This window comes from Salmo trutta, chromosome 15 (assembly GCF_901001165.1).
Source record: "Salmo trutta chromosome 15, fSalTru1.1, whole genome shotgun sequence".
NCBI lineage: Eukaryota > Metazoa > Chordata > Actinopteri > Salmoniformes > Salmonidae > Salmo > Salmo trutta.
In genome coordinates, this window is record NC_042971.1 from 29,357,766 (window position 1) to 29,384,489 (window position 26,724).

At 43.1% G+C, this 26,724-nt stretch overlaps 1 protein-coding gene across 6 annotated transcripts in view; it reads left to right on the plus strand.

Annotated features, from left to right (window-relative positions):
- The first annotated feature begins 6,776 nt into the window (after nucleotides 1-6,776).
- dyrk1aa (dual-specificity tyrosine-(Y)-phosphorylation regulated kinase 1A, a) overlaps nucleotides 6,777-26,724 on the plus strand; it is a 57,466-nt gene continuing 37,518 nt past the window's right edge. For 3 of the 6 annotated variants that reach the window (XM_029690959.1, XM_029690962.1, XM_029690963.1), the window contains exon 1: nucleotides 6,780-7,409. The gene's annotated coding sequence lies outside the window, so the exon portion shown is untranslated. Of the gene's footprint in view, nucleotides 7,410-26,724 lie in introns of all 6 variants that reach the window. The other 3 variants (XM_029690960.1, XM_029690964.1, XM_029690965.1) reach the window with 2 other exon arrangements.

The window sequence follows — 26,724 nt, forward strand, 5'->3', positions numbered from 1 at the left end:
CAAGCCTATGATCACCATGTGCAATGCCAAGCATCGACTGGAGTGGTGTAAAGCTCGCCGCCATTGGACTCTGGAGCAGTGGAAACGCGTTCTCTGGAGTGATGAATTACGCTTCACCATCTGGCAGTCCGACGGACAAATCTGAGTTTGGCGGATGCCAGGAGAACGCTACCTGCCCGAATGCAGAGTGCCAATTGTAAAGTTTGGTGGAGAAGGAATAATGGTCTGGGGCAGGCAAATATAGGTCACCTTGGCCTAGAGATTTACACTTTTATCAGAACGTCACGCCAGGGTAAGTCTACACGAAACACAGCCCTTATTTTAAGTGTTTCAAAAATCCCTTATGGGAAAAATGAATGGTGGAAAAACAATTGGAACCATTTCCCTGTTTGACCGCTAGGTTTTATGGGTATTATGACTCAAACTGTGGTCATTCACGATTGGCAGTGACGATGGCCTATTTGAAATTAGGTATGCCTCATTTGGTGTTTGAGGGTATAAAAAATATAAACATTTCTTAGACAATACGTGTGGGCATAGGCAGACATTGCAGTTGGGGGATGCATTTTACGCATATTTTATAATAATATTGATTAGGCTAAACTGTCAGTAGAAAACTTTGATTGAGAAATAAAGTAATAAATAAATAGTGTTCCTGCACCTAAATAAAAATGTGCACTACACTACTGGATAAGATTGTTGCTTATAATTTATATGCTTATAATTTAGCCCAAAAAACAACTACCTCTCCCCCTACTGTATTTATTTATTTTGCTCCTTTGCACCCCATTATTTCTATTTGTACTTTGCACTTTCTTCCACTGCAAATCTACCATTCCAATGTTTTACTTGCTATATTATATTTACTTCGCCACCATGGCCTTTTTTTGCCTTTACCTCCCTTATCTCACCTCATTTGCTCACATTGTATATAGACTTATTTTTCTACTGTATTATTGACTGTATGTTTGTTTTTACTCTATGTGTAACTCTGTGTTGTTGTATATGTCAAACTGCTTTGCTTTATCTTGGCCAGGTCGCAATTGTAAATGAGAACTTGTTCTCAATTTACCTACCTGGTTAAATAAAGGTGAAATAAAAAAAATGAGACATTTCTCAGTTACATTCTTAAAGTATCAATGGATAAAAATGTAAAAGTAAAAAAAGGGTGTACCCTCTCCCCCTCTTCTGTCCCTCTCTTTCTCTCTCCTCTCTCTCTCTTGCTCTCTCTCTCTCTTTATTCTCTAATCCCCTCTTTCCATCACTCTCTTCTCTCTCCCTCTTTCTCTCTCCCCTCTCTCTTTCTTACTCTCTCTCTCTCTCTCTCTATTCTCTAATCCCCTCTCTCAATCACTCTCTCCTTCCTCTCTCCCTCTCTCTCACACACGCTCACTCTCTCCTCTTTATATTACAGAGGATGGAACACAGTGTTTTTGTGTAACTGCAGGGAGAAAATTAAGGACCATGTTGAGGATGAATTAAGTCACTTCCTGTTTCCAAAAGAAGGTGAACCTCAACACAGGGCATCACTATAAGGTCACGGTGGGTTGTGTGCAAGGACGGTTAGCTAGCTCAATCGCAGTCCACAGGGGCGTCATGGTTATGTAAGGTTCATAGGTAATGCTTTTCTATGGAAGAAAGGCCTTGTTCTCTGTGGGACAAAGTTTTCACTGTGATAAGTTAATTTCAGGTGTAGGCGCGCGTTCATCGCGAGCCTCTGCTGAATGATCCCATATGTGAATTGTGTTTCTAGCCTCAACCATTTTACCAATGTCACTCAAAAGCACATTAAGGCCTACCTTTCTGCCATGTAGTGGGGGAGGGGCAAATTCATTCAATGTTAATTGGATTATGGTTATGTCTATTGTTGAGGCCCTAACCCTATCTTCAACTCCACTCCCAGCTCAACTCTAACCCTAACCTGACAGACAAACAGACAGGCAGGCAGACATTCAGACTCTAACCTCAACCCTAAATCTAAGCCTAGCTAACCTTAGCTAACTAGCTAACGTTAGCCACCTAACTGGAATTCGTAACATATCATAAGCTACATTTTGCAAATTCGTAACATATTGTACATTTGCAAATTTATAACATATCATACAAAATGGGTGATGAACATCCACAAATGAAAACATACCATACGAATAGCAGTGGCGTATATTCATTGATGCCAAGGGAAGCAGGCTTCCACAAAAAAACTAGAAAAAAGGGAAAAAACATACTAAATCATTTATCTTGCATTTCTCTATTGTAAATGTCCTTATATTCACAAAAGGCTGAATGTACAGTGCATTCGGAAAGTATTCAGACCCCTTCCCTTTTTCAACATTTTGTTACATTACAGCCTTATTCTAAACTTGATTAAATAAAAAATGTTCCTCAATCTACACACAATACCCCATAAAGACAAAGCGAAAACAGGCTTTTAGACATTTTTGCAAATGTATTAAAAATAAAAAACAGAAATACCTTATTTACATAAGTATTCAGTATTCATTGATTGGAGTCCACCTGTGGTAAATTCAATTGACTGGACATGATTTGGAAAGGCACACATCTGTCTATCTAAGGTCCCACAGTTGACAGTGCATGTCAGAGCAAAACCAAGCCATGAGGTTGAAGGAATTATCAAGAGCTCCGAAACAGAATTGTGTCAAGGCACAGATCTGGCGAAGGGTACCTAAAAATGTCTGCAGCATTGAAGGTCCCCAAGAACACAGGGGCCTCCATCATTATTAAATGTAATAAGTTTGGAACCACCATGACTTACTACAGCTGGCCGCCCGGGCCAAACTGAGCAATCGGATGGGAAGGGCCTTGGTCAGGGTGGTGACCAAGAACCCGATGGTCACTCTGACAGAGTTCCTCTGTGGAGATGGGAGAACCTTCCAGAAGGACAACCATCTCTGCAGTGCTCAGGACCTTAGACTTAGATGAAGGTTCTCCTTCCAACAGGTCAACGACCCTAAGCACATTGCCAAGACAACGCAGGAGTGGCTTTGGGACAAGTCTCTGAATGTCCTTGAGTGGCCCAGCCAGAGCCCGGACTTGAACCCGATCGAGACCTGAAAAAGCTGTTCAGCGACGCTCCCCATCCAACCTGACAGAGCTTTAGAGGATCTGCAGAGAAGAATGGGAGAAACTCCCCAAAAACAGGTGTGCCAAGCTTGTAGTGTCATACCCACAATGAATCGAAGCTGTAATCGCTGGCAAAGGGGCTTCAACAAAGTACTGAGTAAAGGATCTGAATAGTTATATAAATGTGATTTCTATTTTTCTTTATTGTTATAATTTACCAAAAAATCTAAAACCTGTTTTTGCATTGTCATTATGGGGAATTGTGTATAGATGGATGAGGGGAAAAAAACAATTTTCTAAATTTTAGAATAAGGCTGTAACGTAACAAAATGTGGAAAAAGTCAAAAGGTCTGAGTACCTTCCGAATGCACTGTATCTCTCTGGAGAAAGCATCCGATTGAACGAAACAGCGCCCCACTGTCTCAGTATGTGTAGCGTAGGTATCTGATGCGGTCTGGCCCAAAAAAATTACATTGTTGTCGCCTGTAGCATTGAATGCAAGGGAAGCCAGCGAGCATTTGGCCTCCCCTGATAAAATAAATAAATAATAATAGCATTTTAACCAGGTAGCCTAGGACAACAAAAACGAAAAGTGTGTACTGTATGACATAGAGTCATAGACCGTTTAGGCAACATGAAAGAGGATGGCATTGGCGTTTGTCTACAAGTAGGGTGAGTCAACATGTTTTTCTAATTGCACGCACGCACGCACACACAACACACACACAAATCAGTAACATGGACAGCCACATAATATTTAGCTTACGTTGATTGGACTAAATAGTTTTTGGTATCTTTTAGTTGTCATTGTATTAGACTAAGCATAGGTGATTTGATGATGTTGAAGTTGAAATGGTGCTGGAATAGTGGAGGCAGCTCCTGTTTTCTTTGCGACTTGTGGTAATTCTCTAAGGTTCTAAATCAATAGTTGTAGTAGTCCGAAAATGACAGAAACATTACCTTGCTTGAGCATACTGTAGGTCATGTACAGTTGAGGTCGGAAGTTTACATACACTTAGGTTGGAGTCATTGAAACTCGTTTTTCAACCACTCCACAAATTTCTTGTTAACAAACTATAGTTTTGGCAAGTCGGTTAGGATATCTAGTTGTGCATGACACAAGTCATTTTTCCAACAATTGTTTACAGACAGATTATTTCACTTATAATTCACAGTGGATCAGAAGTTTACATACACTAAGTTGACTGTGCCTTTAAGCAGCTTGGAAAATTCCAGAAAATTATGTAATGGCTTTAGAAGCTTCTGATAGGCTAAATGACATAATTTGAGTCAATTGGAGGTGTACCTGTGAATGTATTTCAAGGCCTACCGTCAAACTCAGTGCCTCTTTGCTTGACATCATGGTAAAATCTAAAGAAATCAGCCAAGACCTCAGAAAATAAATTGTAGACCTCCACAAATTTGGTTCATCCTTGGGAGCAATTTCCAAACACCTGAAGGTACCACGTTCATCTGTACAAACAATAGTACGCAAGTATAAACACCATGGGACCACGCAGCCGTCATACCGCTGAGGAAGGAGCCACATTCTGTCTCCTAGAGATGAACGTACTTTGGTGCGAAAAGTGCAAATCAATCCCAGAACAACAGCAAAGGACCTTGTGAAGATGCTGGAGAAAACGGGTGCAAAAGTATCTATATCAACAGTAAAACGAGTCCTATATCGACATAACCTGAAAGGCCGCTCAGCAAGGAAGAAGCCACTGCTCAAAAACTGCCATAAAAAAAGCCAGACTACGGTTTGCAACTGCATATGGGGACAAAGATCATACTTTTTGGAGAAATGCCCTCGTGTCTGATGAAACAAAAATAGAACTGTTTGGCCATAATGACCATCGTTATGTTTGGAGGAAAAAGGGGGAGGCTTGCAAGCCAAAGAACACCATCCCAACCGTGAAGCACGGGGGTGGCAGCATCATGTAGTGGGGGTGCTTTGCTGCAGGAGGGACTGGTGCACTTCACAAAATAGATGGCATCATGAGGAAAGAAAATGTTGTGGATATATTGAAGCAACATCTCAAGACATCAGTCAGGAAGTTAAAGCTTGGTCGCAAATGAGTCTTCCAAATGGACAATGACCCCAAGCATAGTTCCAAAGTTGTGGCAAAATGGCTTAAGGACAACAAAGTCAAGGTATTGGAGTGGCCATCACAAAGCCCAGACCTCAAACCTATAGAAAATTTGTGGGCAGAACTGAAAATGCATGTGCGAGCAAGGAGGCCTACAAACCTGACTCAGTTACACCAGCTCTGTCAGGAGGAATGGGCCAAAATTCACCCAACTTATTGTGGGAAGCTTGTGGAAGGCTACACAAAACGTTTGACCCAACAATTTAAAGGCAATGCTACCAAATACTAATTGAGTGTATGTAAACTTCTGACCCACTGGGAATGTGATGAAAGAAATAAAAGCTGAAAGAAATCATTCTCTGTACTATTATTCTGAAATTTCACATTCTTAAAATAAAGTGGTGATCCTAACTGACCTAAGACAGGGAATTTTTACTAGGATTAAATGTCAGGAATTGTGAAAAACTGAGTTTAAATGTATTTTTCTAAGGTGTATGTAAACTTCCGACTTCAACTGTAACTGTTTGTTACATGCAATATGTTTTGTGGACTTCACAGGACAGATGTTGATCTCCGGTTTTGTAATGAAACAAATGTGTGTGTAACCGATGTGAAATGGCTAGTTAGTTAGCGGTGGTGCGCGCTAATAGCGTTTCAATCGGTGACGTCACTCGCTCTGAGACTTGAAGTAGGGTTTCCCCTTGCGTTGCAAGGGTCGCGGCTTTTGTGGCGCGATGGGTAACGATGCTTCGTGGGGTGTCAGTTGTTGATGTGTGCAAGGGTCCCTGGTTCGAGCCCGGGTTGGGGCGAAGAGAGGGACGGAACCTACACTGTTACATTGGTGCCGTGACCCGGATCATTGGTTGCTGCGGAAAAGGAGGAGGTCAAAGGGGGGGTGAGTGTAACCGATGTGAAATGGCTAGTTAGTTAGCGGTGGTGCGCGCTAATAGCGTTTCAATCGGTGACGTCACTCGCTCTGAGACTTGAAGTAGGGTTTCCCCTTGCGTTGCAAGGGTCGCGGCTTTTGTGGCGCGATGGGTAACGATGCTTCGTGGGGTGTCAGTTGTTGATGTGTGCAAGGGTCCCTGGTTCGAGCCCGGGTTGGGGCGAAGGCGAAGAGAGGGACGGAACCTACACTGTTACATGTGGTTGAATTTATTCTTTATTCTTCTTATTGTCTCGGCTTTAGGCCTATATATCACGGTGTCAAGGCACATGAACTAACAGGATTATAGAGCAAACAATGCAATTATCACAACACAGGTTGTAATATGGTTTCTTTTTTTTCCTGGCTTGGCTTTCCCGGTGATTTTGACCACGCACCGCTACTGACGAAACATACATTTACTGTATCATACTTTATAGTGTTATGGATTTACGTACAGAATAATACAAAATGCTTTGAGACCGAACACTTTCTCGCGTCAAGGAGTTTAGCCAGAGAGAATAGCGAAAGGAGTATCTCTGGTTTAGCTCCCACAATCACTCCTATGACCCGCCCCCTTTCAAACATTTTGATTGGCAGTTTCTATGACAACTGCACGGTCTTTTTCTGCGTCATTGGTCCATACGGGAACTTCTTCGTTTGATAGACAGTCGTCATGGTAACGTTCTTATTCAGCCTCCATTTTGTTAGACACTTTCGTTTTTCCCCAAAGTATGTACCTTCCTGTCGGAATAGTAAATCCACTGATCAGAGCAATGACATGCACATTGACACTTATGCCCAGACAGAAATTGGTTATTATAATGAAAGGGGTTGGTAGATGTGCTACAACGGCGCTTACTGAGTACATTGGTTTACTGTAGTTTCTATGGTCTTCCGCCGGACCGGTACGCTGCGCAGGTTTGGAAGGCGCGCCATTTTGTGACATTTACAAAAAAAGCTTTCTTCAAGAAAACAGGGTCTTCAAGTTTTTTCCGTGTTAAAAAAAAACGCTACTCTCGCTGAAATGGAAGTATCGACCAGCTAATGGCCTACATCGAAATGTTGGTTTCTCTATGGTCAGATCGAATACAGTAAGTTTCTGCTGTTGACGGTGGTGGCGAGTTGACGGAGAGGCGCTGTTGATTTGGAAACAGAATTGACATCTACTCAGAGGAGTGAGGGTTGTACGTTGGGAAATCTGGGGGGGCTCCATGGAGAAGAGACTGTATTCAATAATTCGCCGTAAGGCATTGGGGATTGTAAATGAGGATATTTTTCTGGAATAGGGAGACTGACAGGCAGCGACAAAGGTAAGTTTGTACTGTCGTTCTAACTGTAGCTAGCCATACTAGCCAGTCACAGTGCTAACGTTACCATTGTAATGGTCTAATGGGCTCACACACACACAAACTAGCTAGCTAACGTTAGCTGGTAATGACCTGACCATTCAACGTTCTATAATGTTTCCTCTTTTTGGTGGGAAAACGTGCACCCACATATTGACAGTACGATGACAAGCAGTAACGAGTAACATCAGGCCTAGTTAACAATATAAATCGTTAATAACATTGCTAAGTTTAACGTTAACTCGCTACTGTAACTGCTTAGGCCATGTTGGTGTAGTTGTTAGCTAACTTTCCCTTGCCACAGTTAACTTAACGTTAGCTAGCTAGAACCCTAGCCTTACTCCATTCCAGTAACGTTAGGTTAGCAATGTAGCTAACGTTTATTCAATGCAGCTGGCTAACATGGATAGATATGAAACTTAGCTAACTACCTACAGTAGCATCTTGCCTTTAATGTAATTCAGTAGAAGGCAGTGTTGCTTGCTAACTGGACCTTTGCTATTTTAGCAAACTAGATTAGATTAACTAGTTAGGTCATAACGTTAGTTGGGTAACTAACGTTAGTTTGCTAGTTACCTAGCTAACGTTAGCTACATAGATAGTAGCGTGTAAAAACATAGTCACGTTGCTAGTAGTAGCAGCGTTAGAAAACATAGCTGGCTAACGTAGCAGGCGTAAAAATACACGCCTGAAACTAGATCCCTCTAAATACTGGTCTTGACAAGAAGAAAAAAAACTGTCGGGGGAGGTTCTCTTCTGTACTGTTCAACCAATCCAGTAAATGTGGAGGAGTTAGGATGGAGTGTTGCCTTCAAAACTTCAAAAAGCGGAACTCACGTCACAGGCTCTCTTTTAATTTCCCCTGAAAACCGGAACATCCGGTTGTTGGGGACTTGGCAGAGGCTACTAGCTACCTACTGCTTCGCTACTGTTTGTTAGTGCATCATTCCATATTGGTTAACGTTAGCTAGCTAACATTAGCAGGTCCACGTTGTGTTGATGATCTTGTAGCTTTAGTAACATGATTGATAGGGTAAGCTGGCTACAAAGAGTAACTCCACCTCAGGCAGCTGGGTTCAATAGAGGCGATACCAATCATATGTTGCCTTCCAGCTAGCAAACACCTGCTAACTTGACAAGTCATCAGTTTCCAAAGAGATGCGAGCATTGATTGATAGTCAGCTAACAGCTAGTCATAAGGATGGGGAACTTATCCACTTCAACACATTCATTCTTGATACTGTGTTATCAACGAGCTAACTAATGCTAATATGCTCACGTTGACCTGGTGTGTCTGGTGATGAAGTTCGCTAGCAAACATGTTGACCCTAGTGTAATCGTGGTCATGGTTCAGTTGGGCTGATGGTAGCCACTGACTTGGTTATTTACAAATTGAAATTGAATGAGGAATTTTGTAGCGGACACGAACAGTTGAATTTAAGTTCCAGATCACAGTACATGATACACTTGTTGACAAAAGTATTCACTGACTGAAGCATCAAGTTCAGTGGGGGAAACTAAACTTATTTATTTGAGAACTCACATGAGTGGTAGACCGCAGCAGGCACTAGTATGTTTTTGATGGCGCGCTATTTAGGACAATGTAACTTATTGAATAAATTCCTCTTCATAAGTATTGGATAAGGCCCATATTTTACATTTACAGTCAACTGATCATTGTTATGTAGTAGCACCTGCTCACCAGGAGAAGTTTTCAGTTCATAGTCACTCTCTTGGTCTCTTTTAGTACATAATATCATATCAACCTCATGGTTGAATCAGCGAGTTGCTAACTTCGGCCTACTATAACAGCTACAAGAGTCATGGACAGCAATAGCAAAGCACCTTTTCTATAGTAAAGTTTGCGAATGGTATGGATAGATCTCAAGTTGGCCTTAGTTTGAAGTCTGTCTAGTTGGTCAATCAGTGTTATCTTGTGACGCTATAGGCTCAGCCTAATTGTATTGAAAGTTGGGATGCACCGATAAATTTTTTTGGGGCGATACCGATATCTGATACCGATATCTGCCAACAAAAAAACGATACCGATAACCAACATTTTAGCGCCCTTTTAAGCATTCTAGTACAGTTAAATAGTTAGCCAACACACATGGACACAGCGGCCTAAGGCACTGCATCTCAGTGCAAGAGGTGTCACTACAGTCCCTGGTTCGAATCCCGTCTGTACCACATCCGGCCGTGATTGTGAGACCCATAGGGCAGCGCACAATTGGCACAGCGTCGTCCGGGTTTGGCCCGGGGTAGTCCGTCATTGTAATAAGAATTTGTTCTTAACCGACTTGCCTAGTTAAATAAAGGTTCCACACCACACTGACCAAAAAGTTATTTTGTTGACATTTACGTATGTCCCCATTACCAGTAAAACATATTCACAACCTATTTCTTTCACTTGCTGTGCTGTTTCGTTGTTCATTTGTTCAGTCGCTTTATTCTCAACCACGATTTCATCATACATGTCAAGCAGTGAAGTTTCAGCTCTGTCTGTCCGTGGCCTCTCTTCCTCGGTGCGTACTGTCACTGTGTCCGTTTTAGTCTGTGTATGTCCAGCTGTATGTCCAGATTTGTATGTAACATTTCACGTAAACCCTGTTTCTTGTCTACATCGAAGTAGTGGTCCTAGTATCGAGCATGGTGGTGACACAGTAAAGAGGCTCAGAGAGAATGCCACCGAATCGCTTGTTCACAGCCTTGAGTACTTTTGTAAGTTTTAACCCCATGGTCTATGTCGGCAGTTTTGTTGAGCAGGCGTTTCAATGCCATGACAGAGGGTATCACGTCTGCTGCAGACACAGTTGATTAGCTTATTTCTCGAGTCAGTTGTTCAAATGGTGCTAGGAGTGTGACCATGTTTCAAACATGTTCTTAAATGCCATTGAAATGGCAGCAGCAGTATGAGAACCAGCACATTCCTGAGCATGTAATACGGCTTTCATCAGTACGAAATCCTCGTCGACCCACTGTGCTGTCAGACTCCGCATGCTCATGAGGCTGACATCGCTGGTCCAAATGTCTGTCGTGAAGCTAATAGCAGTGACGCTCCATAGCAAGTAGCTCAGATGTACGTTTCAACAATACTGTGTAACTGGTAGGGCAAATCTGAAAAATAGTGTGTACTGGGGCTCGACCAGTCGGCGAAAGCCAACATCATCCACGACAGAGGACGGTTGATTGTCAAGGGCAATGGATTCCATTATCTTGGCGTTAATGGATTTTGCCTTTCAGTTATCTCGCTGAAATTTTCTTACTCTTTCAAATGACTGCTCGACTTGAACTTGTTTAGTTGTTGGAAATGTGCGCTTAGTATTTTTCGGATTTTGTTCTGTGTAGCACTGTATTTTTCGTGGCGTCATTACGCCATCTACTTAAGTTATATAGGTATGCACGTCAGCTTTGACATCGGTTTTGCACCATGGCGTTAAACTAGACATCGGGCCGATGTTGGCATTTTAGGCTAATATCGTCTGATTCTGATATGTTCACCGATATATCGTGCATCCCTAATTGAAAGGGGCTTCTGCTTCAGGGGCTTCTGCTTCATGGTTGAGTCCTTGGAAACAGAATTACCTCATGGACACATTCTTTATTTAGGCTACTTATAGAAAACTTCCATGCTGAGTGTACTTTACAATAAGCATTTGTGTTCTCTCTGCCTTTGACTTGACTTTAATCACAGCAGCAAACTCCTCAACAAGTGATTACACGGTCATCTGTATTTTAAGATTCTTGCCAGTAATTTCTATGCCGGTTCATATTTGACTGTTTTTGGCTGTGTATGGGTAAAAGCCAAGGGGGGAAAAAATGAATGTAAAAACAGCTATTTTCAACACAAATGTGTCTAATGAACATTAGGCCTATATTCAACATTTTATTTTTATTTTTTTATTTTATTTCACCTTTATTTAACCAGGTAGGCAAGTTGAGAACAAGTTCTCATTTACAATTGCGACCTGGCCAAGATAAAGCAAAGCAGTTCGACAACATACAACAACACAGAGTTACACATGGAGTAAACAACATACAGTCAAAAATACAGTAGAAAAAAAATAAGACTATATACAATGTGAGCAAATGATGTGAGATAAGGGAGGTAAAGGCAAAAAAAATGCCATGGTGGCAAAGTAAATAAAGTATAGCAAGAAAAACACTGGAATGGTAGATTTGTAGTTTGAAGAAAGTTCAAAGTTCAAATCTAAATAATATGGTGCAAAGGAGCAAAATAAATAAAATAAATAAATACAGTAGGGGAAGAGGTAGTAGTTTGGGCTAAATTATAGATGGGCTATGTACAGGTGCAGTGATCTGTGAGCTGCTCTGACAGCTGGTGCTTAAAGCTAGTGAGGGAGATAAGTGTTTCCAGTTTCAGAGATTTTTGTAGTTCGTTCCAGTCATTGGCAGCAGAGAACTGGAAGGAGAGACGACCAAAGGAGGAGTTGGCTTTAAGGGTGACCAGAGAGATATACCTGCTGGAGCGCGTGCTACAGGTGGGTGCTGCTATGGTGAGCGGAGATAAGGGGGGACTTTACCTAGCAGGGTCTTGTAGATGACCTGGAGCCAATGTGTTTGGCGACGATTATGAAGTGAAGGCCAGCCAACGAGAGCATACAGGTCGCAGTGGTGGGTTGTATATGGGGCTTTGGTGACAAAACGGATGGCACTGTGATAGACTGCATCCAGCTTGTTGAGTAGGGTATTGGAGGCTATTTTGTAAATGACATCACCGAAGTCGAGGATTGGTAGGATGGTCAGTTTTACGAGGGTATGTTTGGCAGCATGAGTGAAGGATGCTTTGTTGCGAAATAGGAAGCCAATTCTAGATTTCACTTTGGATTGTAGATGATTGATGTGAGTCTGGAAGGAGAGTTTACAGTCTAACCAGACACCTAGGTATTTGTAGTTGTCCACAAATTCTAAGTTTGAACCGTCCAGAGAAGTTATGCTGGATGGGCGGGCAGGTGCAGGCAGCGATCGGTTGAAGAGCATGCATTTAGTTTTACTTGTGTTTAGGAGCAGTTGGAGACCACGGAAGGAGAGTTGAATGGTATTGAAGCTCGTCTGGAGGGTTGTTAACACAGTGTCCAAAGAAGGGCCAGAAGTATACAGAATGGTGTCGTCTGCGTAGAGGTGGATCAGAGATTCACCAGCAGCAAGAGCGACATCATTTATGTATACAGAGAAAAGAGTTGGCCCAAGAATTGAACCCTGTGGTACCCCCATAGAGACTGCCAGAGGTCCAGACAGTAGGCCCTCCGATTTGACACACTGAACTCTGTCAGAGAAGTAGTTGGTGAACCAGGCGACGCAATCGTTTGAGAAACCAAGGCTACTAAGTCTGCCGATGAGGATGTGGTGATTAACAGAGTCAAAAGCTTTGGCCAGGTCAATGAATACGGCAGCACAGTATTGTTTCTTATCGATGGCGGTTACGATGTCGTTTAGGACCTTGAGCGTGGCTGAGGTGCACCCCTGACCAGCTCTGAAACCAGATTGCATAGCGGAGAGGGTGCGGTGGGATTCGAAATAGTCGGTAATCTGTTTGTTGACTTGGCTTTCGAAGACTTTGGAAAGGCAGGGTAGGATGGATATAGGTCTGTAGCAATTTGGGTCAAGAGTGTCACCTCCTTTGAAGAGGGGGATGACAGCAGCTGCTTTCCAATCTATGGGAATCTCAGACGACACGAAAGAGAGGTTGAACAGGCTAGTAATAGGGGTTGCAATAATTTCGGCAGATAATTTTAGAAAGAAAGGGTCCAGATTGTCAAGCCCAGCTGATTTGTAGGGGTCCAGATTTTGCAGCTCTTTCAGAACATCAGCTGAATGGATTTGTGAGAAGGAGAAATGGGGGAGGCTTGGGCGAGTAGCTGTGGGGGGTGTAGTGCTGTTGAATGCAGTAGGGGTAGTTAGGTGGAAAGCATGGCCAGCCGTAGAAAAATGCTTATTGAAATTCTCAATTATAGTGGGCTTATCGGTGGTGACAGAGTTTCCTATCCTCAGTGCAGTGGGCAGTTGGAAGGAGGTGTTCTTATTCTCCATGGACTTTACAATGTCCCAGAACTTTTTAGAGTTGGAGTTGCACGAAGCAAATTTCTGTTTGAAAAAGCTAGCCTTGGCGTTTCTAACTGCCTGTGTGTATTGGTTTCTAACTTCCCTAAAAAGTTGCATATCGCGGGGGCAGTTCGATGCTAATGCAGAACGCCACAGGATATTTTTGTGTTGGTTAAGGGCAGTCAGGTCTGGGGAGAACCAAGGGCTATATCTGTTCCTGGTTCTAAATTTCTTGAAAGGGGCATGCTTATTTAAGATGGAGAGGAAGGCATTTTTAAAAAATAACCAGGCATCCTCTACTGACGGGATGAGGTCAATATCCTTCCAGGATACCAGGGCCAGGTCGATTAGAAAGGCTTGCTCGTTGAAATGTTTCAGGGAGCGTTTGACAGTGATGAGTGGAGGTCGTTTGACCGCTGACCCATTACGGGTGCAGGCAATGAGGCAGTGATCGCTGAGATCTTGGTTGAAAACAGCAGAGGTGTAATTAGAGGGCACATTGGTTAGGATGATATCTATGAGGGTGCCAGTGTTTGCGGCTTTGGGGTTGTACCTGGTGGGTTCATTAATAATTTGTGTGAGATTGAGGGCATCAAGCTTGGATTGTAGAATGGCTGGGGTGTTAAGCATGTCCCAGTTTAGGTCGCCTAGTAGCACGAGCTCTGAAGATAGATGGGGGGCAATCAGTTCACATATGGTGTCCAGAGCACAGCTAGGGGCCGAGGGGGGTCTATAGCAGGCGGCAACGGTGAGAGACTTGTTTTTGGAGAGGTGGATTTTTAAAAGTAGAAGTTCAAATTGTTTGGGTACAGACCTGGATAGCAGGACAGAACACTGCAGGCTATCTCTGCAGTAGATTGCAACACCGCCCCCTTTGGTGTCGTTCTATCTTGTCTGAAAACGTTGTAGTTAGGGATGAAGATTTCACAGTTTTTGGTGGACTTCCTAAGCCAAGATTCAGACACAGCTAGGACATCCGGGTTGGCAGAGTGTGCTAAAGCAGTGAATAAAACAAACTTAGGGAGGAGGCTTCTAATGTTAACATGCATGAAACCAAGGCTATTACTGTTACAGAAGTCATCAAAAGAGAGCGCCTGGGGAGTAGGAGTGGAGCCAGGCACTGCAGGGCCTGGATTCACCTCTACATCCCCAGAGGAGCAGAGAAGAATAAGTATGAGGGTACGGCTAAAAGCTATAAGAATTGGTCGTCTGTGACGTCCAGAATAGAGAGAAAAAGGAGCAGGTTTCTGGGGGCGATAAAATAGCTTCAAGGTATAATGTACAGACAAAGGTATGGTGGGATGTGAGTACAGAGGAGGTAATCCTAGGCATTTAGTGATTATGAGAGAGATATTGTCTCTAGAAACATCATTGAAACCAGAAGATGTCATAGCATGTGTGGGTGGAGGAACTGAGAGGTTGGATAAGGTATAATGAGCAGGGCTAGAGGCTCTACAGTGAAATAAGCCAATAAACACTAACCAGAACAGCAATGGACAAGGCATATTGACATTAAGGAGAGGCATGCTTAGCCGAGTGATCAGAGGGTCCAGTGAGATTCAGACAGCTAGCCGGGCCATAGGTAGCAAGCTGGTGGGAGATGGGAGGGAGGTCTGTTTTTAGCCACCTCGTGCGTTTCCGTCTGTGAAGGGGGGACCTGTCCAAGTTGGCAAAATAGTTAGTTATAGTGGCCCAAGAAAAGTGTCCGATAGACCTATTCAGATCGCAGCCGAAAAGACAGCTAACGATTAGCCGGCCGCAGATGGGCGATCAGGTTACGTCGCGACGGAGGGGCCAGTTGGACAACTCCCTCGGGCAGATAACGTCGGTGGTCCAGTCGTGAAGACCCGATGGGGCTCCGCATCGGCAGTAAAACGGGTCAGGATAGGTGAGTTGTAGCCCAGGAGACACTTCAGCTGGCTAGCTCAGGAATAGCCCACGAGTGGCTGACGGAACTCTTTAGCTGGCTAGCTGGTTAGCTCCGTAATAATGTGTGTTAATTCCGTGACCGACGTTGCCAATAGTCACTCAGGTAGCAGCTAGTTAGCTGCAAGATCCAGGTGTAAATGTCCAGAGCCTGCGGTAGAAATCGGGGAAAGGAGAGAGAATAGGTCCGATATGTTCTGGTCTGAGTCGCGCTGTACAAAAACTGGCGATAGCTTTTCGAGCTAATGGACAGCTGAGGACGGCTAACCGTGGCTAGCTGAACTTCAACGTTAGCCAGTGAAAATGGCTAACCTCTGGCTAGCTTCTGTTGTGGAATTCAGATGAGGTAAATAATACTTTCTTTTATTTTTTAATTGGTGAGGCGGGTTGCAGGAGAGTGCTTTGAGGTTGAGTATTTGAATAAAAAAATGTAAAAAGATAAGTGAAGAAAAAATATGTAAATATATATATACACGAGACACGACAGGACGTCTGAACTGCTACGCCATCTTGGAATCAATGAGAACATGAATGAGAACCGTGTACCAACTTTGGAAGGATTTTCAAACGTAGGCCTAAACTGTATTTTCCCCATATCATAATCGGTTGAGATTCATTGTCTAGCTCTGTGATGAAATGTCTATTTTTACCGTAGAATACGCACTGAAAGTAGCGTGGAAAGTAGCCTTGTAGTTTTTGAACTTTTGTAGGCTTCTTGAATGGTCTTCAATGGGCAAAAACGTAGCATAATGGTTGTCAGCGAAAAAACTTAAAAGGTCCAATGCAGCCGTTTTATCTCTATAAAATAATTTCTGGGTCACAATGAAGTACCTTACAATTAAAGGGATACTTCGGGATTTTGCCAATGCCCTTTATCTACTTCCCCAATGTCAGATGAACTTGTGGATACCATTTTTATGTCTCTGTGTAAAGTATGAAGGAAGTTAGAGAAAGTTTAGTGAGCCAATGCTAATTAGCGTTAGGGCAATGACTGGAAGTCTGTGGGTATCTACTAGCATGCTAGACTTCTAGTCGTGCTTACGCTAGTTAGCAATTGCGCTAGTTAGCAACTTCCTTCAAACTGCACGCAGGGACATAAAAAAAATGATATTTACGAGTTCATCTGACTCTAGGGAAGTGGATTAAGGGCTTACAGACAGGCCGGGGTAAACGGCAATTGAACAGCAAGAAAATCCGCCTATCGTATGTAGTGATCAAATGTTATTTGTCACATGCTACAAATACAACAAGTGTAGACCTTACCGTGAAACGCTTACTTACAACCCCAACCCCTTAACCAACAATGCAGTTCAATAAATAGAGTTAAGGAAATATTTACTAAATAAACTAAAGTATAAAATAACGAGGCTATATACAGGGGTTACCGGTACCGAGTCAATGTGACACCTGAAACCCCACCTCTTTAAGGAATACCTGGGATAGGATAAAGTAATCCTTCTAAGCCCCCCCCCCCAAAAGATTTAGATGCACTATTGTAAAGTGGTTGTTCCACTGGATATCATAAGGTGAATGCACCAATTTGTAAGTCGCTCTGGATAAGAGCGTCTGCTAAATTACTTAAATGTAAATGTGCGGGGGTACACATTAGTTGAGGTAAATGACTATGCATAGATAGTAAACGGTGAGTAGCAGCAGCAATGTAAAAACAAAGGGGGGGGGGGGGGGGGCTGTGTCAATGCAAATAGTCCGGGTGGCCATTTGATTAATTGTTCAGCAGTCTTATGGCTTGGGGGTAGAAGCTGTTAAGGAGCCTAGACTTGGCGCTCCAGTACCCCTTGCCGTGCGGTAGCGGAGAGAACAGTCTATTACTTGGGTGACTGGAGTCTTTGACAATTTTTTGGGGTCTTTCTCTGATACTGCCTAGTATATAGTTCCTGGATAGCAGGAAGCTTGACCTCAGTGATGTACTGGGCCGTACGCACTACCCTCTGTAGCGCCTTACGGTCGGATAGCGAGCAGTTGCCATAGCAGGCGGTGATGCAACCGGTCAGGATGCTCTTGGTGGTGCAGCTGTAGAGCTTTTTGAGGATCTGGGGACCCATGCCAATTTCTCTTCAGTCTCCTGAGGAGGAAAAGGTGTTGTCGTGCCCTCTTCATGGCTGTCTTAGTGTGTTTGGACCGTGAGTTTGTTGGTGATGTGGACACCAAGGAACTTGAAGCTCTTGACCCGCTCCACTACAGCCCCGTCTGTGAATGGGAGCGTGTTCGGTCCTCATTTTCCTGTAGTCCACGATCAGCTCCTTTGTCTTGCTCACGTTGAGGGAGAGGTTGTTGTCCTGGCACTGGACTGCCAGGTCTCTGACCTCTCTATAGACTGTGTTTCATTGTTGTCGGTGATCAGGCCTACCACTGTTGTGTCGTCAGTAAACTTAATGATGGTGTTGGAGTCGTGCTTGGCCACTCCGTCGTGGGTGAACAGGGAGTACAGGAGGGGACTAAGCACGCACCCCTGAGGGGCCCCCGTGTTGAGGATCAGTGTGGCAGATATGTTGTTGCCTACTCATACAACCTGGGGGCGGTCCGTTAGGAAGTCCAGTATTCATTTGCAGAGGGCGATGTTTCATCCTAGGGTCCTTAGCTTAGTGATGAGCTTTGTGGGCACTATGGTGTTGAACGCTGAGCTGTAGTCAATTAACAACATTCTCACAGTTGTTCCTTTTGTCCATGTGGGAAAGGGCAGTGTGGAGTGCGATTGAGATTGCGTCATCTGCGGATCTGGTCTAGAGTTTATGGGATGATGGTGTTGAAGTGAGCCATGACCAGCCTTTCAAAGCACTTCAGGGCTATGTGAGTGCGACGTGAGTGCTATGTGACGGTAGTCATTTAGATGGGGTACCTTCGCTTTCTTGGGCACAGGGTCCCGATTGATTAATTAATTACTTAAAAATCATACAATGTGATTTTCTGGATTTTTGTTTTAGATTCCGTCTCTCACAGTTGAAGTGTACCTATGATAAAAATTACAGACCTCTACATGCTTTGTAAGTAGGAAAACCTGCAAAATCGGCAGTGCATCAAATACTTGTTCTCCCCACTGTATATATTTTATATTTTGTTTTATATATATATATATATATATATAATTGTGAATCGCCCATCAGTTTGAAAAAAAATGAAGATATGATATTTAGGTCATATTGCCCAGCCTTCCAAACAATGAGTGTGGACAGGCAGGCTCCGCTCCAGTTCCAAACATAGGTTATACATGGCGCAAGCGACACTTGCTTCCCCGTAACCACCAGTCACCAGCCTACTATTTAGGTTTGCCTGGTTAAAGGGGCAGTGCAGTTAACTTGTTTTTCCATTTTTTTTTTTTTAATTAAATTTCCTAGGGCTGACCCCATTTAGTCGACTGGTTGACTAAGTCGACTGGTTGATTGTTTGGTTGATCGGCTGTTGGTCGAGTGATTTCTTTTGTCGAGCAGTAGCAAATATATATTGTTTATGCCACACGAGACACCTGTCTGATTTGCACCTGTGTCAGTGAACTAATCCATTGCGGAGGCCGCAGGGATGGCACAGTCCAAGAAGAAGAAGGGGAGTGTGGCTAACATGCACAACGCACGTCTCGCTCCAGAATGCCCTCTCTCCCGCCAATTTGTGTGCATTCATTGTTTCATAATTTCATTGTGTGAATTGTTTGCCTTCGATTGTTAATGTCTATCAATTGCCCATTACATATACACCACGTGACCAAAAGTATGTGGACACCTGCTCGTCGAACATCTCATTCCAAAATCATGGGTATTAATATGGAGTTGGTGCCCCCTTTTGCTGCTATAACAGCCTCCACTCTTCTGGGACAGATTTCCACTAGATGTTGAACATTGCTGCGGGGACTTGCTTCCATTCAGCCACAAGAACATTAGTGAGGTTGGGCACGGATGTTTGGCGATTAGGCCTGCCTCGCAGCTGGCATTCCAATTCATCCCAAAGGTGTTTGATGGTGTTGAGGTCAGGGCTCTGTGCAGGCCAGTCAAGTTCTTCCACACCGATCTCAACTAACCATTTCTGTATTGACCTAGCTTTGTGCAGCTGCTCGGGCCTTGGAAACCCATTTCATGAAGCTCCCGACGAACAGTTATTGTGCTGGCGTTGGTTCCAGAGGCAGTTTTGGAACTCGGTAGTGAGTATTGCAACCAAGGACAAATTATTTTTATGTGCTTCAAATCAAATGTATTTGTCACATACACATGGTTAGCAGGTGTTAATGCAAGTGTAGCGAAATGCTTGTGTTTCTAGTTCCGACTATGCAGTAATATCTAACAAGTAATATAACCTAACAATTCCACAACAACTACCTTGTATACACAAGGGTAAAGGAATGAATACGAATATGTACATAAAAATATATAAATGAGTGATGGCCAAACGGCATAGGCAAGATGCAGTAGATGGTATGGAGTACAGTATATACATAGGAGATGAGTAATGTAGGGTATGAAAACATATAAAGCGGCATTGTTTAAGGTGGCTAGTGATACATTACATCAGGATGGCAAGATGCAGTAGATGGTATAGAGTACAGTATATACATATGAGATGAGTAATGTAGGTAATGAAAACATTATTTAAAGTGGCTAGTGATGCATCTAATTACATCAAGATGGCAAGATGCAGTAGATGGTATAGCGTACAGTATATACATATGAGATGAATAATGTAGGTTATGTAAACATATAATATAAAGTGGCTAGTGATAAATTGATTACATCAATTTTCCCATTATTAAAGTGGCTTGAGTTGAGTCAGTATGTTGGCAGCAGCCACTCAGTGTTAGTGATGGCTGTTTAACAGTCTGATGGCCTTGAGATAGAAGCTGTTTTTCAGTCTCTCGGTTCCAGCTTTGATGCACCTGTACTGACCTCGCCTTCTGGATGTTAGCGGGGTGAACAGGCAGTGGCTCAGGTGGTTGCTGTCCTTGATGATCTTTTTGGCCTTCCTGTGACATCAGGTGGTGTAGGTGTCCTGGAGGGCAGGTAGTTTGCACCCGGTGATGCGTTGTGCAGACCTCACTACCCTCTGGAGAGCCTTCCGGTTATGGGCGGAGCAGCTGCCGTACCAAGCGGTGATACAGCCCGACAGGATGCTCTCGATTGTGCATCTGTAAAAGTTTGTGAGTGTTTTTGGTGACAAGCCGAATTTCTTCAGCCTCCTGAGGTTGAAGAGGCGCTACTGCGCCTTCTTCACCACGCTGTCTGGACCATTTCAGTTTGTCCGTGATGTGTACACTGAGGAACTTAAAACTCTCCACCCTCTCCACTACTGTCCCGTCAATGTAGATAGGGGGCTGCTCCCTCTGCTGTTTCCTGAAGTCCACGATCATCTCTTTTGTTTTGTTGACATTGAATGTGAGGTTATTTTCCTGACACCACACTCCGAGGGCCCTCACCTCCTCCCTGTAGGCCGTCTCGTCGTTGTTGGTAATCAAGCCTACCACTGTAGTGTCGTCTGCAAACTTGATGATTGAGTTGGAGGTGTGCATGGCCACGCAGTCGTGGGTGAACAGGGAGTACAGGAGAGGGCTGAGAACGCACCCTTGTGGGGACCCAGTGTTGAGGATCAGCGGGGTGGAGATGTTGTTACCTACCCTCACCACCTGGGGGCGGCCCGTCAGGAAGTCCAGGACCCAGTTGCACAGGGTGGGGTCGAGACCCAGGGTCTCGAGCTTAATGACGAGTTTGGAGGATACTATGGTGTTAAATGCTGAGCTGTAATCGATGAACAGCATTCTTACATAGGTATTCCTCTTGTCCAGATGGGTTAGGGAGGTGTGCAGTGTGATGGCGATTGCGTCGTCTGTGGACCTATTGGGTCGGTAAGCAAATTGGAGTGGGTCTAGGGTGTCAGGTAGGGTGGAGGTGATATGGTCCTTGACTAGTCTCTCAAAGCACTTCATGATGACGGAAGTGAGTGCAACAGGGCGGTAGTAATTTAGCTTAGTTACCTTAGCTTTCTTGGGAACAGGAACAATGGTGGCCCTCTTGAAGCATGTGGGGACAGCAGACTGGGATAAGGATCAGCACTCGGCGGTCTCGTTCTGCTAGCTTGTGTGGCCTAGCACTACGCGGCTGAGCCGTTGTTGCTCCTAGACATGTCCACTTCACAATAACAATACATACAGTTGACCGGGGCAGCCCTAGCAGGGCAGATATTTGACGAACCAACTTGTTGGAAAGGTGGCATCCTATGACTGAGCTCTTCAGTAAGGCAATTCTACTGCCAATGTTTGTCTATGGAGATTGCATGCCTGTGTGCTCAATTTCATACACCTGCTAGATTTAGCCACAACAGGTTTGGCTGAAGTAGCCGAATTCACTAATTTGAAGGGGTGTCCACATACTTTTGTATATATAATGTATCACCAGTAATACATTTAATGAATTCCCATAACTTCTGGAGCCCACTCTGGAGCCCACTGGTGCAGGAAACTCTTGAGGGCCAGCGCAAATTTAGGGCTGGACCCAGTTGATAGTTTATACAATGTTTCAAGTTCGTTGCGGACCGACCATGTGTTGCCAATGTGATTCATAGTATATTTTTATCAGGATATTTTCTACCTGAAGGCTGCAATGTTCATATTTGTTGGCTTTATGTAGGCTATTTTTACATAGTTGGTAATGGCAATTGAAGTTTTGTATTAAAATTTGTATAATTTCCATTTAGATCGAATTTTGATTAACCACATGATAATGATTTTGAGGTACGAAGACATTATTATAAATTAAACTGTTCCACAAGAATGTGCATATGGAAACCATAACTGACACGCAGATTGGTAAACATTGTAAGATAAATTGGCATTCTACATAAAGGTTGTAGCCCATTACCGGCAACTTTGGGAGCGTATCGGCAGAATCTGCGAAGGCCAGCAGGATGGTCGGGTTGGGTACAGGTTTTTTTATTCTGGTTATCTTGATCTCTGGCTACCCCTTCAGTCATTTTTGTCTTGTTTGATCAAACAGTGCGCTTAAAGCATCAGACAAGCTCAGTGCATATAGTTGATTTTATTTAAACACATATGGGGTGTCTCTATATGGAAAAATACACTGAACATTTTTGTCGGAGACAGCCCTAATAATTCCACACTGAGGTCGAAATAATAACATTGAAATTGTGAAAATTATGATAATGCCCATTTTGTGTAAGAGCTGTTTGGAGAGAAAAAAATGTCTGGAATGTTTGCCTGTTCGGGTGGGATGTAATTCTGGCCCGCCGCATAATGTCACCCGGCGATCTGATTTATAATATACCAATTAACATTAATCCTTTATTTACATATTACTTCCTAGTTTTGATGCTGGTCATGCCTAGGGCTGTTGCGGTGACTGTATTACCTCCACACCGGCGGTCACGAGTCATGAAGGCAGTCAAATTCCACATGACCGTTTAGTCACGGTAATTAGGCTACTCCAAGCTCTGATGCTGCTGCTGGTCATTAGTAGCCTACCAAACTTGCTAACTGCCTGGTACTCAGAACTCTGTTGTCCCTCTAATCACTTTGACATCAATGCAAATGTATTCGATAATCTAATCAAACACTTCATGAGAGCCCATGAGCTCATGTTGTGCAACATTTCTATAGGCTATGCAATTGCGTGAGAAAACGGTGCGATGGCCACTAGGGTTGCAAAGGGTCGGAAACTTTGCGGTAAATTTCCAGAATTTTCTGGACATTTTTAATGGGAAGTTAAACCTGGGAATTTTGGGAATTTTGCTTAAATTCATCAAAAAAGTTAGCTTATAACAGGGAACCTTTTTTTGTGGGATACACATAAGGAAATTATAGGTTTTGTGACATATTTTGGTTAAACTATCCCCAATTCAATGGAATTGCAACCCTCTGCATGCCCAGTGCATTCTTCCATCACATGTACAACTGATTCTCAAGATCTTGCACACTAATGAGATGCTATTGAGCCCACACTACTACACTGTCTGAACCAAGGACTACATGCTTTCTGGTAAGTTTTGATTATAATACTGGGTGGGGTGAATATATTTTATAAGACATACATTATTTGTTGTTAACTAGTAAATAGTAGCCTACAGCAAAGTGTGTTTAAATAATTTCTAACTTGTTAACAATTTTTGCTAGTTAGTTTTTGCTACCATGTGGGTTTTAGCTTACCTGAGCCTGCTAACTGAGGAGTGTTAATTCACCTGTTACCATACATGTTTCATTTTAAAACATTTATCTTACAAAGGAGTTGTTTAATCTAACTGCTTAACTATTTATTTGTACATGGAATTGTATTTGTTTTTTTTTACTCCTTTTTTTTCTAATCTTTACAGGATAATTCCACTGTACTATCTGATGTGTGGAGACATTTCACCGCAGCTAATCTAGATGGAAAAGCTGTGTACGTTTGCAAATACTGTGCCAAATTATATGTGAAGAATGCAACAAAGATGCAGAATGATCTGGCCAAGTGCATAAAGTTTCCTCAGCGCTCACAACAAGCAACCTCTGGCAAAAGTCCCTCTACTTCTATTCGAGGTGAAAATGATGAATCAGACACCTTATCGATAGCAACAGCTCATGGTCCTCCTGGAATCAGATTTTTGATTTTTTACTCAATGGAGGAACGTAGTCAGAGATGCAGATGAATGTCGTGCTCAAGCTGTGTATGCAACTGGTTCACCTCTGATGCTCACAGGCAATGTGTATTGGAAGAGATTTCTGAAAGTTCTTCACCCAGCATACACCCCTCCAACCAGACATGCTTTATCTACTAATTTGCTGGATGCAGAGTTCAACAGAGTTCAAGTGAAGGTCAAGCAAATCATAGAGAAAGCAGACTGTATTGCAATCATCTCTGATGGGTGGTCGAATGTTTGTGGGCAAGGAATAATTAACTACATCATCTCCACCCCTCAACCAGTATTCTACAAGAGCACAGACAGAAGGGACAACAGACACACCGGTCTCTACATTGCAGATGAACTGAAGGCAGTCATCAATGACCTTGGACCACAGAAGGTATTTGCACTGGTGACCGGTAATGCTGCGAACATGAAGGCTGCTTGGTCTAAAGTGGAGGAGTCCTACCCTCGCATCACACCCATTTGCTGTGCTGCTCATGCATTGAATCTGCTCCTCAAGGACATCATGGCACTGAAAACAATGGATACACACTTCAAGAGAGCCAAGGAAATGGTTAGGTATGTGAAGGGTCATCAAGTTATAGCAGCAATCTACCTCACCAAGCAAAGTGAGAAGAATAAGAGGACCACATTGAAGCTGCCCAGCAACACCCGTTGGGGTGGTGTTGTCATCATGTTTGATAGTCTCCTGGAGGGGATGGAGTCTCTCCAAGAAATGTCCATATCACAGTCTGCCGATATGGACAGCCCCATCAAGAGGATCCTCCTGGATTATGTATTTTGAGAGAGTGGTAAGCAGCCTGAAACTCCTGAAACCTATAGCAGTAGCCATTGCATGGATTGAGGGAGAACATGTCTTCCTGTCTGATGTTCAGACTCTGCTTGCAGATGTAAGAGAAGAAATCCGTACTGCCCTGCCCACTTCACTGTTGCTCCAAGCAGAGGAAACTGCAGTTCTGAAATGCATCAAAAAGCGTGAAGACTTCTGCCTGAAACCCATACACGCTGCAGCATACATGTTTGACCCCCAAATATGCTGTTAAGAGCATCCTGTCTGGTGCAGAGATCAACAAGGCCTATGGTGTCATCACTACCGTGTCTCACCACTGTGGCCTGGATGAGGGCAAGGTTATTGGCAGTCTGGCAAAGTACACTTCCAAGCAAGGGATTTGGGATGGAGATGCAATATGGCAGTCGTGCCAACATCTCATCAGCCACCTGGTGGAAGGGACTTTGTGGATCTGAGGCTCTTTCCGCTGTTGCCTCCGTCATCTTCCAAATCCCACCAACATCAGCCGCCTCAGAGCGCAACTGGTCCTTGTTTGGGAACACACATACCAAAGCACGCAACAGGCTGACCATTACAAGGGTTGAAAAATTGGTGGTCATCTTGGCAGATTTGAGGCTTTTTGAGCCTGACAATTTGCTATCCTCAACAAGGTTGGAAAGTGACAGTGAAGATGAGGCCTCAGAGCCTGATGTTCAAGAGGTGGACATTGAGGTGGTCCAGGAAGAAGACATGGAACCCTGAGAGGAAGACAACCAAAGCTTTAGTTTCTAGACTATCATTTTACAGATGTATGTTAAATACTTTTGTTAGATGCGATGGATCATTCAGTATTCCCTTTCTTTTGTTGTTCAGTGAAATCATCCCACGTATCAACTCATTTAATTAAAGTTCAATTCATTATTAAATTGTTTCTTTGTTTTTTTCTATTGGAAAGATTTAATCATTTACCTTATCATAAGTAGACATAATTGCAATAGGTTTATGTTTCTGTCTCCATATGATATGGTAAATATATCCAATGCAAAAAACATTACATTTAAATGGTATTAATATTAATTTGCATATATTTCCGTTAATTCCCATATATTCCCAATATTTCCCACGGAAAGTTTCCACCTCTGAATATTCCCCAAAATGTGCAACCCCAATAGCCACTAATAAAAAGATGAGGACCCGATCAGCTTTCTATAGGCTAGGCCTACTATATTTATTTCTCAACTTTCCTAATATTTAGTACATTGCTTATATTTACAACAGGAGTATAGCCTACCTGGCTGGCGAGAACAAAACCATGGTGAAAGCATCCTCCGTTTGCCATGAAAGTGCATAGATAACATGTATTTTTCCCGCTGCCCCTGTTTCGATACAGGTCCATTCTAAATCCGAACAAATGTCACACATATATTATTCTGTATATGTAAAGACAAGATTAAATCAAGAAAAGTCTGGTGGGTGACAATTTTTGCCTATCACTTGTGAATTATATATTATCACTTGTGAATGATGCCCAGCATAAGAAACAATGCCTTTTTTTGTGCAACTTTTTTTAATCATAGTCACACACCTCATGTACCCTAGCCCATAGGCATATGTGTTTTAATAAGGTTTGTATCACAACTAGTGGCCAAATAACTTCTTAAAATTAAGTACATTCATCTGCTTTACAAGGGGTGCGGTGCCTATCTGGCATATATAAGCAGCGACTGAGATTCAAATTTGGGGAAGATCATTTTCACCACAAAAATGCTAATTTATAATAAAAGCATTACATGCATAATTGCTTTTGTGTTCACTTTTGATAATGGTGTTTTCCGCTAATGGAACATTGGCGCTTATAGCCTACTACCATGTGCGCATTGCTGCGCTTATAAT